Below are 13,123 nucleotides of genomic sequence, written 5' to 3'. Positions count from 1 at the left end.
CAGCGGCTGCCATTAAGTAGGGATCGGGGGAGGGTGGGTCAGATGGGAGTGGTAAGGACACACTGGAAGGGCCACAGGCAGGCAGCAGTGGCAGAGGGAAACAAGGGAAAGAGTGAGAGTAAAAAAAAAAAAAGAAAAGTTATGAAGGCAAGAGAGAAAAAGAGAAGGATAGGAAAGAGAAAAAGAAGGCTCAAAAGGAAAGAGGCAAGAGAGACATAAGAGTAGAGTACTCTCCCACTGGACCACCAGGGATGCGGCGCAGGCAGGAGCCTGCGGGTGGAGGAGGGCCTTAAACACCCTGCAGTTGTGAGCTCATGGGACAGCACTCAAGGATGACAACAGGTTCAAGGACCTACAGGAATCTAGTGGCCTTGATACCTTCCCAGAGACTGTTTTTGTTTCTCCCCCTGGCCCAGCCATTAACGAATTTGCTTCCTATGCCATGCTAATACGTATGGGGGTTGAATTACTTGACCTCTACTACCCATCCTGAATGTTAAAACCAATGTCTATGTCTTAGTGAGGGTTTAGGCCAAATCTCATGTTGCCCCCCTGATCAGTGGACAAATTCCCAGGAGCCATTGCCTTCCTCCTGGTGACCCATGTTTTCTTTCCAATCACCTCTCCCCAGAAAGTTTAGTGGTGCATCTCAGCTGCTCTAATCCCACCACATTTCCCACTGGTAGGGTATCTAAGCGAGTGGAAATATCCAGCAAACGTGTCTTGTCTTCTACAAGATTGGCCATCCAATCTGTAAATGCCAGCTGTTTGTTGGGATGGTTCTCACACACCCTCTGGGATTTGGTGGCATAATTACTCCCTCATGTGCCGAAGACCTTTGCCTTGTCTATCTCCGGCGTTTCAAGATGGTTGTGATGCAGGCAACTTCACAACTACCATTCACCGCCACGTATGGCTGTGATCAACTCGGTTCTCGGACAATGTAAAGCCCTTCTTGATGGATATGGCTGATATGTGGGATTCGTATGTTTGGATGCAAAGTTGATTCCATCCACTCTCTGGACATTTCCACCGCTCCTCACCAACCACAGCAGTGCCATCGCTATTTTTGCAGCTCTGGCCAAGACGTCCCTTACCGCCAACCCGTCCAGCGCCCACTGTAAACCCAATAGTTTTGTGATAAAGGCTGTGGATTTTTCGGTATACATCGTTTCAGTGGTATAACTTTGGTATTCTTATGGTTAATTTCCAACTGATTATTTACGTAGTACTCGGTGAGCCTATTGATCAGCCTCTGTAGGCCCACACAGGTGTTGCTTAACAGAAGTAGATTATCAGCATACATGATGTTGCTGACCCTGAGGTTTGGTGCATGCGAAACCACTTCAGCCAGGGAGGCCAAGAGGTCCCTCAATCCGAGGAAGGTGTTAACTTTTCTAGATAAATGGAGCCCAACTCCCACCTAGCTCTGTACCCAAGTCTTTGTTTGATATCACATTGATGTCCCTTAAAAGGGTTTGTGGAATAGTTTTTCTCATGGCAGGCCTCTGAGGGCCCAGTTAAAGGCTGTTTTTAAGTCCACAAAATAGGCCCAGTCACAGGCTGCCTTGAAGTCCACAAAATACATGAAAAGTTGGTGGTGGTTCCTTGCTTTTTACTGAATCCTGCTTGGTTCATTGCCAACCTTTTTGCCTCCGTCTTCCACTCCTGTAGATCTTGCAGTAGTAGTGTTGAAAATTATTTGAGGCTCACATCAAGCAGTGATATCAACCTGTATTTGCAACCCTGGCCTTGAAAATGAGGTGGATCACTAAGCCTCTCCAGCTTTCCCGGTCGCGTGGGAGGTCGAGGGCCCCGTCGCAGAGCCACCACCACCAATCTTCTTCCAAGTATTCGCCCTCCTCCTGTAAGTCGAAGCACAAGAAAAAGTCGAAGCATCGTCGCTTTTCGACTTCTCCCTGTCTGTCGGCAGACGCGATGAGGGATGCAGGTGGCACCCCTCCCGTGGCTCTGTGTGCTCAGTGTGCGGAGCCGGCTGGATTGACTCTGGGTTTCCCTCCTTTCCCGGGACCCAGTGTGACCCCTGCCCAGCTTCAGAGTTTCTACGAAGCGATGCATGCCATCTTTGGGCAGCCCGACTCCGCCGGCGTGCCTTCATGCCCCGCAGAAAGCCCAGGGCTGGGGGCCCTGGACTTTCGACGCTGGCGGCTTCGGCCCCGGCACCGCAGGATCCCCTTGGATCCAGGCCTGGATCCAGATCGGCGCCGGGTGACCTAACTACACCGGCACCACGTCGCAGTAGACGCCGGTCATGCCCCAGGCAGCACCGGCCTCCACCCCATTGTTGACATGGAGCCAGACCGGTGTTGCCCGACGCTGGAACCATCGCCAATGGTACTTTTTTGCCCCTGTTCTCCCATGGTCCTTTCAGGCCGGATTGGCAACCAGAGGAGCACTGGAAGGAGTCTGGAGACCCTTTGACGGACCAGTTGCATTATGAACCGGACTGGAGAGAGGAACTGGGGGAAGCCAGTGGTCTGGATACTTCACCAGACCTTGGCATGTTGTCTCCTCCTACCGTGGCTACGGAGGAGAGAGTGTCTTATGCAGTGGTGTTGCTTAGGGCGGCCGAGGCTCTCAACCTGGAGCTTCCTGCGGTGGCAATCAGGACTAACCTCCTGACAGAGGTGCTTCAACCAGCAGCGAACTCTTCAGAGCCCCTGCTGCCGTTTAATGAAGCTCTAACAAAATCCTTTTGGACACCAGGTCCATGCCCAACACAAGTGCTCCTGTGGATAGAATGATCGCCTGATGCCACCACCCGGCCCTGGTCAACTATTTTTTCAGGGGACGTCCAAGCTACCCTTATAGACATGACCTTTGATGGCTGTCGCCTTTTTGGAGTCAAGGCAGACAACTCGCTAGAGCGCTTTAAAGACTCTTGAGCTATGGCCAAGTCCTTGGGCCTCTCCACCACCCGCCCTGCGCAGTCTGCCTTTCACCCTTTTCTTGGCTACGGAAGGGGTGCCCCGCCACGTCCTGCCCAGGGCCACAGGCCGGCACAAGCTGTTCAGCCTCTGCATGGCTGAGGATATGAGAACCACTGTTGTGGGTCTGGGGCCAGTGCGCGGGCCAGTCTACCCCCGCTCCCTCTGCAGCAGCATCCAAACAGTCCAAGTCTGACCTTTCAGGGCCACCAATCACCAGTGGGTGGCAGGATTCGCCATCACCTGCCCCACTGGTACACCATCACGTCAAACAGGTGGGTTTCGCAAATAGTCTGAAGGGGCTACTCCCTCCCCTTCAAGACTACCCCCCAGCCATGCCACCTCAGTACCATTGCATGTCAAAGAATCATCTGGCCTTTCTTCAGGAGGAAGTTACAGCTCTCCTGGCCAAGGGAGCCATAGAGCGTGTTCCTGCATTAGAAGGAGGTTGTGGTTGTTACTCCCACTACTTTCTGGTGCCCAAGATGGACAAAGGCCTGCGTCCTATATGTGATCTCAGGAACGCCATCTGCTTCCTCCGGAAGGAGAAGTTCAAAATGTTGACACTGGCTCAGGACCTGTCTGCCCTCTACCCTGGAGACTGGATGGTAGCGCTGGAATTGCAGGACACTTACTTTCACATCCCCATAATGCCGGCCCAACGGCGTTACCTGCAGTTCACGGTAGGCCACGAGCACTTCCAGTTTACTGTGCTCCCCTTAGGCCATACCAGCGCCCCTCAGGTGTTCAGATCCGGATTGAGCACGTACCTTGGCCGTTTTTTTACCACTATTTTGAGACTTTGTCTCCTCACTTTCGCCTGGTGCACGTAGGGATGCCCAGCTTTAAGTCTTGTGGGACCTGTTGCCGAAATATGTTGGTGGCGGAACCCCACGATGTTTGCCTCTACTGCCTGGAGAACGATCACGACTCCCAGGACTGCTGTGACTGTTGTGCCATGGCACCCAAGGCCTTGCGGGAGTGGCGCCGGAAGTTGCTGGAAGTCTGGCATTCGTCATGGCGCGGCTCCGGGTCTAGGGGCCGTTCCCGGGACCGGAACCGCCGCTCTTCGGACTCCAAGTCTTCACCTTCGGATTCCGGTAAGCATCGCCATAAAAAGAAGTCGAAGAATCAAGTTCACTCTCAGACGTCCCCCCCGTTGCTCCTCGGAGAAGGGCGAGGGGGGCAGGAGCCTGGGAGTCTCTCTGCCTCCCCCCCATACCCGGGTCCCTCGGCGACTCCCGAACAGATGCAAGAGTTCTTTACTGCCTTGGACTCAGTCCCGTGTCCAGATCCTTCTGGCCCGGCGGCTCCAGCCTCAGCGCCACAGGATCTTGTGCAGCTGGCTCTGGCCCCGGCGCCACAAGGTGCGGTGTTACCGGCTCCGGCCCCGGCACCACCCTCTGCTCCACCCCTGGCGCCACGCTGGGTGCCGCTTATCCCACCTTTGCCCGGTTCCCGGAATATTTTTTTTTCGGCCTGGGATCCACATTGGGAGCCGGCCCGGCCCTGTCCGGCGCATTCTTGGTGCCGTTCCGACGCCAATCATCCCCTCTCCTGCTCAGGCTCTGCCGCCGCGACCGGCCCCCTCTACGCCAGAGGCGGACGACTGCTGGGAGGGATCCGAGGACCCGCTTGCTCGGCAATGTGACTCTGTGCTATATTGGGTGGACGACTTGGCAGATGTGGGCGACCTCAATGTCTCCTCTGACCCCGGGGTTCACTTCTCCCCCGCCTACGATGGAAGAGGGTGCCTCCTACATGATGGTGCTCTGTCGGGCTGCTGAGGCCCTCAACCTTGATCTCCCCACAGTGGCCCTCAAGACCAACCTCCTCACTGAGGTGCTCCAGACAGGCGTCTACTTCGTCGGAGCCGCTGCTCCCCTTTAATGACGCCTTACAGAGGTCCACTTGGGCACTTGGTCAAGGCCAGCCACGGGGGCCCCGGTGGACAAAACGTCGCCAAACGCCACCAACCGGCGCCCGGTGACCCTGCTTTCTTGACCACCCACCCTACGCCTGAGATCCTGGTCATTCAGGCCTCGACGTCGCAGAGTGCCTTTCCCACGGCCCTGCTGGATAAAGACTCTAAGAGGCTGGACCAGTTTGGGAAGCGGTTGTTCTCTTCAGCCAGCCTGGGGCTGCAGTCGGTGAACACTGCCTGCTTGCTGGACCGCTACTCCCACGCGTTGTGGGATGCTGTTGCTCAGGTGTTGCCCCAGTGTCCTGAAGAGGTGCAAGCTGTCCTTTCTGAGGCAATTTCTGAGGGCAAGGATGCGGCTAAGATCGCCATTCGGTGTGGGTTGGACACCGCCGACTCGTTGGGCAGGGCGGTTTCTACGACTGTGGCATTGTGGCGCCACGCCTGGTTGCGTTCGACTGGGTTCTTGCCCGATGTCCAGAGCTCGCTCATGGACATGCCTTTTGATGGCACCCGCCTGTTTGGCGACAAGGCTGACAGTGCACTGGAATGCTTTAAGGACTCGCGGGCTACGGTCAAGTTCTTGGGACTTTCTACTAAGAACCCGGCCACTCCTGGTTTTCATTCCTTTTGTGGCCAGGGCAGGGGCACCCAGGCACGCCCCTCCACCAGGCCTGTGTAGACCCAGCCTCAGCGTGGCCACGGTTTCCGCAAAGGCGGGTCGGGGAACCAGCGTGCGGGTCCGTCCACATCCACCCCCGCTGCTTCCGCCTCCAAGCCTTCCTCATCGGAGCTTCAGGGAGCACCCCATGCCGGTGGGTGGCAGGCTCCACCACCACCTACCCCGCTGGAGCGAGATCACATCAGACAAGTGGGTGCTGCAGATAATCTGTCAGGGTTACTCTCTTCTCTTTCAGTCCTCCCCTCTGGCCATGCCACCTCGGTGCCACTGCATGTCGGGAGATCATTTGGTTCTTCTCCAACAGGAAGTCGTGTCCCTCCTGGCCAAGGGGGCCATCGAGTGTGTTCCAGGGTCAGAAGTAAGGAGTGGTTGCTATTCCCCCTTTCTGGTCCCCAAGAAGGAAAAAGGGGGCCTGCGTCCTATCTTGTACCTCTGGGACGTCAATTGCTTCCTCCAGAATGACAAATTCAAGATGCTAACTCTGGTACGGGTCTTGGCTGCCCTCGACCCTGGAGACTGGATGGTAGCGTTGAACTTGCAGGACGCATATTTTCACATCCCCGTCCAGCCGGCCCACCGGGGTTACCTGCGGTTCATGGTAGGCCAGGAGCATTTTCAGTTTTCTGTGCTCCCCTTCGGCCTTACCAGTGCCCCTCGGGTGTCACGAAAGTGATGGCGGTGGTTGCAAATCATCTGCGCAGGTCAGGGGTATCAGTCTTCCCCTACCTCGATGACTGGCTGTTGAAGGCGGGCTCACCCCAAGCAGTCGTCACCAACCTTCGGCCAATCTCCTGCACTTGCTGGGGTTCTCCATCAATGTGCCGAAGTCACACGTGAGCCCCTCTCAGAAGCTCCCCTTCATCGGAGCGGTTCTGGATTCGACGCAGTTTCGGGTCCATCCTCCCGAGCAGCGAGTCTGGGATATTCAGGCTATGATTCCGAACTTTCAGCTTCTATCCCGGGTTTCAGTCAGGATGACCCTCCGGCTCCTGGGCCTGATGGCCTCCTGTATCCTGCTGGTGCAACATGCCAGATGGCATATGCGGGCTCTGCAGTGGGACCTGAAGTTCCAGTGGGCGCAGCATCAGGGCAACCTGTCCGATCACGTCCAGATCTAGGAGGGCACTGCGCGACATTTGCAGTGGTGGCTCACGAATCGCGATTGGGTCAATGGCAGATCCCTCTCCCTTCCCCAACTGGAGCACACAGTGGTGACGGATGCGTCCCTCCTGGGATGGGGAGGCCACCTGGGAGAGGTGGAGATCAGAGGCCTCTGGTCTCCGGCGGAGTCCCGGCTCCACATCAACCTTCTGGAGCTTCGGGCAATCTGACTGGCACTGAAGGCATTCCTTCCCTCTGTTCGGGGAAGTGTAGTGCAGGTGTTCACGGACAACACCACCGCCATGAGGTACTGCAACAAACAGGGCGGGGTGGAGTCGTGGACCCTATGTCAGGAGGCTCTCCATCTCTGGACATGGCTGGAACATCAAGACATTACCTTGATGATTCAACAACTGGCAGGTTCTCTGAACGTCAGGGCGGACAAACTCAGCCGCCGGTGCATGATGGATCATGAATGGTGGGCGTGGCGCAAGGTCTCTTTCAGCAGTGGGGAGAGCCTTGGTTAGATCTATTCGCCACCGAAGAGAACACGCAATGTCATCAGTTCTGCGCGTTGGAATTTCCAAGGCGGCACTCGCTCAGCGACATTTTTCATCGCGAGTGGAGTTGTGGTCTGTTGTACGCCTTTCCGTCTATACCACTTCTGCCCAGAGTGCTGAAGAAGACCAGGCTCGACCGGGCCCAAGTTATTCTTGTGGCTCCAGACTGGGCTCGAAGAGTATGGTCTCCCGAGCTACTCAGTATGAGCATCGATCTCCTGATCCGTCTGTCTCTTTGGGAGAATCTTCTGTCGCAGCAGCAGGGGATGGTCCTCCACCTGAACCTGTCCAGCCTCCACCTCCATGCGTGGAGATTGACTAGCCACAGTTGACGGCTTTCGACCTTCCTCCTGAAGTCTGTAATGTCATTCTGGCAGCCAGGCGTCCCTCCACTAAAACGGTATACGCCTGCAGGTGGAATAAGTTTGTGGCATGGTGCACAGCGAAGGCTGTGGAGCCCCTTTCTACCCCTCTTTCCGAGGTTCTTCTGTTCCTTCTTTCCTTGGCCCAGTAGGGTTCTGCCCTGGGCACTATCAAGCGTTATCTTTCTGCCATCTCCGCCGTTCTGCGGCTTCCTGATCAGCCTTCTCTTTTTAAGTCCCCGGTTGTTAACTGTTTCCTGAAAGGCATTGCGCACACGTTTCCTCCTGTGCCATTCATAATGCCTCAATGGTACTTAAACCTTGTTCTGGCATATCTGATGTGCGCTCCCTTTGAGCCCCTTCATAACTGTCCCTTGCGTCCTCTTAATTTAAAGAATGCTTGCCTGGTAGCGATCACCTCTGCCGGAAGAGTGAGTGAGCTCCAGGCTCTTTCTTCTAAACCTCATTTCCTTTCTGTTCATCTGGACAAAGTGGTTTTAAGGACCCGTCCATTCTTTTCAAAGGTTGTTACGGCCTTTCACATCGGGCAGACCATCACTTTGCCCACCTTCTTTCCGCCTCCGCATCCTTCCAGGGAAGAGGAGAGGCTCCACCGCCTGGACCCCAAAGGTGCGCTCATATTCTATCTGCAGTGTATACAACAGTTCCGGGTGGATGATCAACTCTTTGTTGGCTTTGTGGGTGCCAAAAAAGGTCAGGCTGTGCATAAATGGACCATTTCCCAGTGGGTCGTTCTGTGCATCAAAGCATGTTACTCCCTGGCCAAGAAGGAGCCTCCTGTGGGACTGCATGCCCATTCGACCAGGGCAATTGCAGCCACTGCTGCCTTGGGACGCAGCGTTCCTTTGCAGGACATTTGTCAGGCAGCTATGTGGGCCTCGCTGCACAAGTTTACAAAGCACTACTGCCTTGACAGTCAGGTCCTGAGAGACGGCTTCTTGGGCCGTTCTGTGCTCCGTGACTTTCTGGTGTAATCCTGTACGCAGACCCACCTCCCGGGGTTGGCATTGCTGGGGTATCTATTCTAAGGTAAGGAATCTATCACTTACGTGTCTCTTTCAGATGCTCAAGTTACTACTTGTGTAACGATATATCTGTAAAAGGCATTAGTTAGTGATAGGTTCCTTACCGCCCCACTCATCCTCCCTGTTCTGCGGACTGATTACTAGGGTTGAGGTCATCTCTTTCAGTGCCCTAGTTTTATGCACCAATGGTTAGTATCTTGCATGGCTCTGCGTTCCTGGCGCGGAAAGTCGTGTACAGAACTGACGTCAGCGAGCATGGGTGGTGCCTAAGTACTCTCCGTGATGTCATCTTGGCGCTGATGGACGCAGAGCTGCAGGACGCCACCTACTGACGCGCAGGGGTACTGCTAAGCAAAACTATCTGGATCCAATCTGACGCCTGGCGATATTCTAAGGTAAGGAATCTATCACTAACTAATGTCTCTTACAGATATATTGTTACACAAGTAGTAACTTGTGCCTTAGGGGATTACTAATCTTTTTCCTCCTGTTCCCTTCATATTGACCCAGTGGGACTTGAACCTAGTTCTGACTTATCTTATGTGCGCTCCATTTGAGCCGCTACATAACTGTCCTCTCAAGCTTTGGACCTTAAATACTGCTTTTCTGGTTGCCATCTCCTCTGCGCGCAGGGTGAGTGAGCTTCAAGCCAGTGGTGACTGGTAAGTTTTGGGGGGAGGGGGCGGAAGGGACACACACACACACACACACACACACACACACCCACACACACACGCTTACATACACATAACACTCACAACCAGGCACACACACACACATAAACACATTCATTCCAACACTCTTTCCCAAACATTCATACATGCACGCACCAAACAATGTAAAAATAAAGTAAATCACACTTACCTTCAGCCAGCTCTGCTCTGCCTCGGACGTTCCAGGAAGCTTGGTACTGCTGCCTTCCCTCATTGGCCGACCTACGGTCAGCCAATGAGGGAAAGCAGCAGTCCTATCATCATCACAGAGTGGAATGGGTCAGGGAGACTACTGACCCCACCCCACTCTGTGATGAAGTGTCACTGATTGACACTCGACCCTGGGCGCCTCAGGGCTTAAATCTGAAGCGCCCAGGTGCGAGGCAAACAGTGACGCCATCCCTCGTCACTGAGGGGAGGCCCTCAGAAACCTTTGCTGAGCTGAGAACGTCATGCCCAATGGAGCTGTGACTTTCTCAGCCCAGCAAAGTTCAGTTCAGGCAGCCAGGAGCCAGCGATAAATGCACATGTGTGTCTCCTGGCTGCTTAAACTGAAAGTGAGCAGTGTCTGTCAGGCTGACTTGTTCAGCCTGATAGACACTGTTCCTAGAGGGAAAAAGGGGGCGGTGGGGCCCTTCCGCCCAAATGGACCAGCCGCGCCTGCTCCAAGTTCTTTCTTCAAAACCTCCCTTTCTTGCATTTCTTCTCTTCCCAAAGTGGTTACTGCTTTCCACATTGGCTAAACCATCACTTTGCCCACCTTCTTTCCGCATCCTTCGAAGGAGGAAGAGAGGCTCTACCATCTGGATCCAAAGCACGCTCTTTCCTTTTACTTGGATCGCACAAAACAATTCCGGGTGGATGGCCAGCTCTTTGTTGGCTACGTGGGCGCTAAAAAAGGTCAGTTGTACCCAACTGGACCATCTCTAGATGGTCCTTTTGTGTTTCAAAGCTTGTTATTCTTTGGCAAAGAAGGAGCCTCCTGTGGGGCTACGCGCCCATTCCACTAGGGTGACGGCAGATACTACTGCTTTAGGACGTGGAGTCCCCCTCCATGACATGTGTCAGGCAGCTACGTGGGCATCTCTGCACACATTCACAAAACACTATTGCATGGACAGCCAAGTCGGGAGAGACGGCTTCTTTGGGCGTTCTGTTCTCCAGGACTTTCTGGTGTGAACTTGGTTCGCAGACCCACCTTCAGGGTTGGTATTGCTGGGGTATCTATTCACAAGGTAAGGAATCTAAAACTAATTGTCTCTTTCAGATGAACAAGTTACTTACCTTCGGTAACGATATATCTGTGAGAGACGTAATGTAGTGAGGTCATGGGATTAACTGCAGACATAGCTAAGTTATCATTAGTTAGTAAATGCTTGGCAGCTATTTTGCCGCTTTTGCACGCGTTACTATATGGCTTTATTCTCATGAATAGACTGCTGGTGCTTTTTTCACATGAGAACTGTCTGCCTTTCACACATTTAACTGTACACTGTGCTCCTCGTCTGCACAGCGTGTTCAAGGTCGAAAAACAATGTATGCTGTTGATTCACTTTGCTCAGTCCCGCGTCCATGGACACAATATAGAACACAGCTGCACTCCTGAAAGTGGGGTGCTTTTAATATGGCATTGCATGCATGGAAAAGCACTCTGAGAGATTAATTTCAATGAAAAAGAGCTGAGCGTGTCCTGAGATGTGATTCCTTGCATCTAGACTTAGAGCTATGGGGTCCCCCTGACAAAGCCCAGAGGTCTTCTATAATTATAATAAACTAGCTTAGAGCATGGGGAGGGTGGTAAAGCACTGTAGCCCTGTTTCCACTGTCCTTATAATATGGGTTCACCTTTTGTGCTTTATGGAATTGTAACCATGCTGATTATATTGTTCGTATGCATTTTGCTGCTAGTATTGGCTTGTGTACTGCATTATAGAGCGCGTTAGTTAAAATAAACATTTTAAACTATACCGTGTCTCTGTTTACTCATGTTGTGGACAAGTATGAGTATTTGAACGAAAGAGTGGTCTTCTTCCCGCGATTCCTGAGAGGGACAGAGTGACATGTTCTAGGATGTCTAATCATTGGTAGCTACGCTGTAGCACGGAGAACAAATGAGACACCATAGCTAGTCGGATTGGGTTTCCTGGCACTGAGGTGGGTTTCCTGGTACACCACTGCACATCGAGGTCCTGGTATCCTGCGCATAGTTCTGTGTATGTGCAGAATCCCTGCAACAATAGATTAGTTATAGAGTCAATTCCGCCCCACCTATCCTCCCCGTTCTGCGAACTGACTTCTAGGGTTAAGATTTCCTTTCAGGGCCCTAGTTTTTGTGCACCTGTGATCAGTGTCTGCTCTACTGGCTTGGAAAATCGTATACAGAACTGACCTCAGCGTGTGAGGACGGCGTCTAAGTAGCTGCCGCGAAGTTATCCGGGCGACCAACGCCAATGACTAACGCGGAGCCGACCAATGTCACTTTTCGACGTGCAGAGTTACTGCTGACTAAACAATTCTACAGATCCAGTCTGACGCCTGGGATAATTCACAAGGTAAAGAACCTATAACTATTCTGTCTCTTACAGATATATTATTACCAAAGGTAAGTAACTTGTTCTTTAGAAAGTAGGTATTTTCTTGTTTAGCCATCCTGTGTGCATCTGCTGGTTTGTGTATTGACTGCCTGGTTTTGGAGTGACAGGGGCTGGGGATGTGCATTCACTGTAGACAGCCACTGGGGGGTTGAGGTGTGTCCTGCCTTTCCTGGATGAGTCAGGGCTGGGCTGCATTTAGAGTAGGGGGAGAAGATGTCCTTGCACCTGAATGGGCATGGTCTACCTTACACAATGCTGTCTCCACCTCCTGCCGGGAAGCAGGACTAGAGAGGACAGAACTGTTTTTGGCTGAGCACAGAGCCTCTCTGGAACAAGAGAACAAAGAGAAATACTGTATAAATATTGGGGCCCAGACCTCAGACCGCTAGATCACTTCTGGGATTCAAAAAGAACCTTTGCCAAGGAGAACAGCTGGAGAGAAACTGAAGAAGTACTGCCCCTTTGCTGTGTGCTGTCTGGGGTTGGCCTGCAGTGACCGTTTCTGCCACGGAAAGGACAAGGACCTTGATGTGTGCTGTGCCCCCTGCTTGAGGAAGATTCCAAGGGCTTGAAGTAGAGCTTGCCTCCTGTTCGGAAGTCTCAGGGACACAAAGACTTTATCCCCTCTGTCATCCTGCAACTGGAACAGATTTTTAAGCTACCACAGAGGAAAATTGCAACACCGACGTGGCGAGCGACCCAATAACCTGCACCAAAGCTTTGAGCACCGCTCATGAAGAGTACGGGACGCCGCCCCGACTTGCACCCTAGTCCCGACGCCTGCTGACACTGCGCCGCATCGACTCCGAAGCCTTCACCGAGCCGCTGCCTGTACCTGAGCAGAGGATATAGCTTGTGACACTCATGATGCCAGTGCTTCATCAACGTGGAGCCGTTGCTCAAAGTGGGTGACTCCTGAATCCATCGACACTGCGCATCATAAGGAACCGATGCCTCACCGCCACCGTGACATCCTCTCCTCAGCACCAGTAAGGAACCAACACCTCACCTCCCCGACAATAGTAAGGAACCAACGCCTCAACTCCCCTGCATCGCAGTAAGGAACCGAGGCCTTACCTCCCATGAGGTCATAAGGAATCGACGTATTACCTCCCATGTGGTCGTAAGGAACCGCCGCCAACAAACCATCACCTCCCTGATGCCATTCACCGTCTCTGCTTTCATCGTTCCCAAGG

This window comes from Lissotriton helveticus, chromosome 3_1 (assembly GCF_964261635.1).
Source record: "Lissotriton helveticus chromosome 3_1, aLisHel1.1, whole genome shotgun sequence".
NCBI lineage: Eukaryota > Metazoa > Chordata > Amphibia > Caudata > Salamandridae > Lissotriton > Lissotriton helveticus.
Note: the sequence above shows the minus strand (reverse complement) of the source record.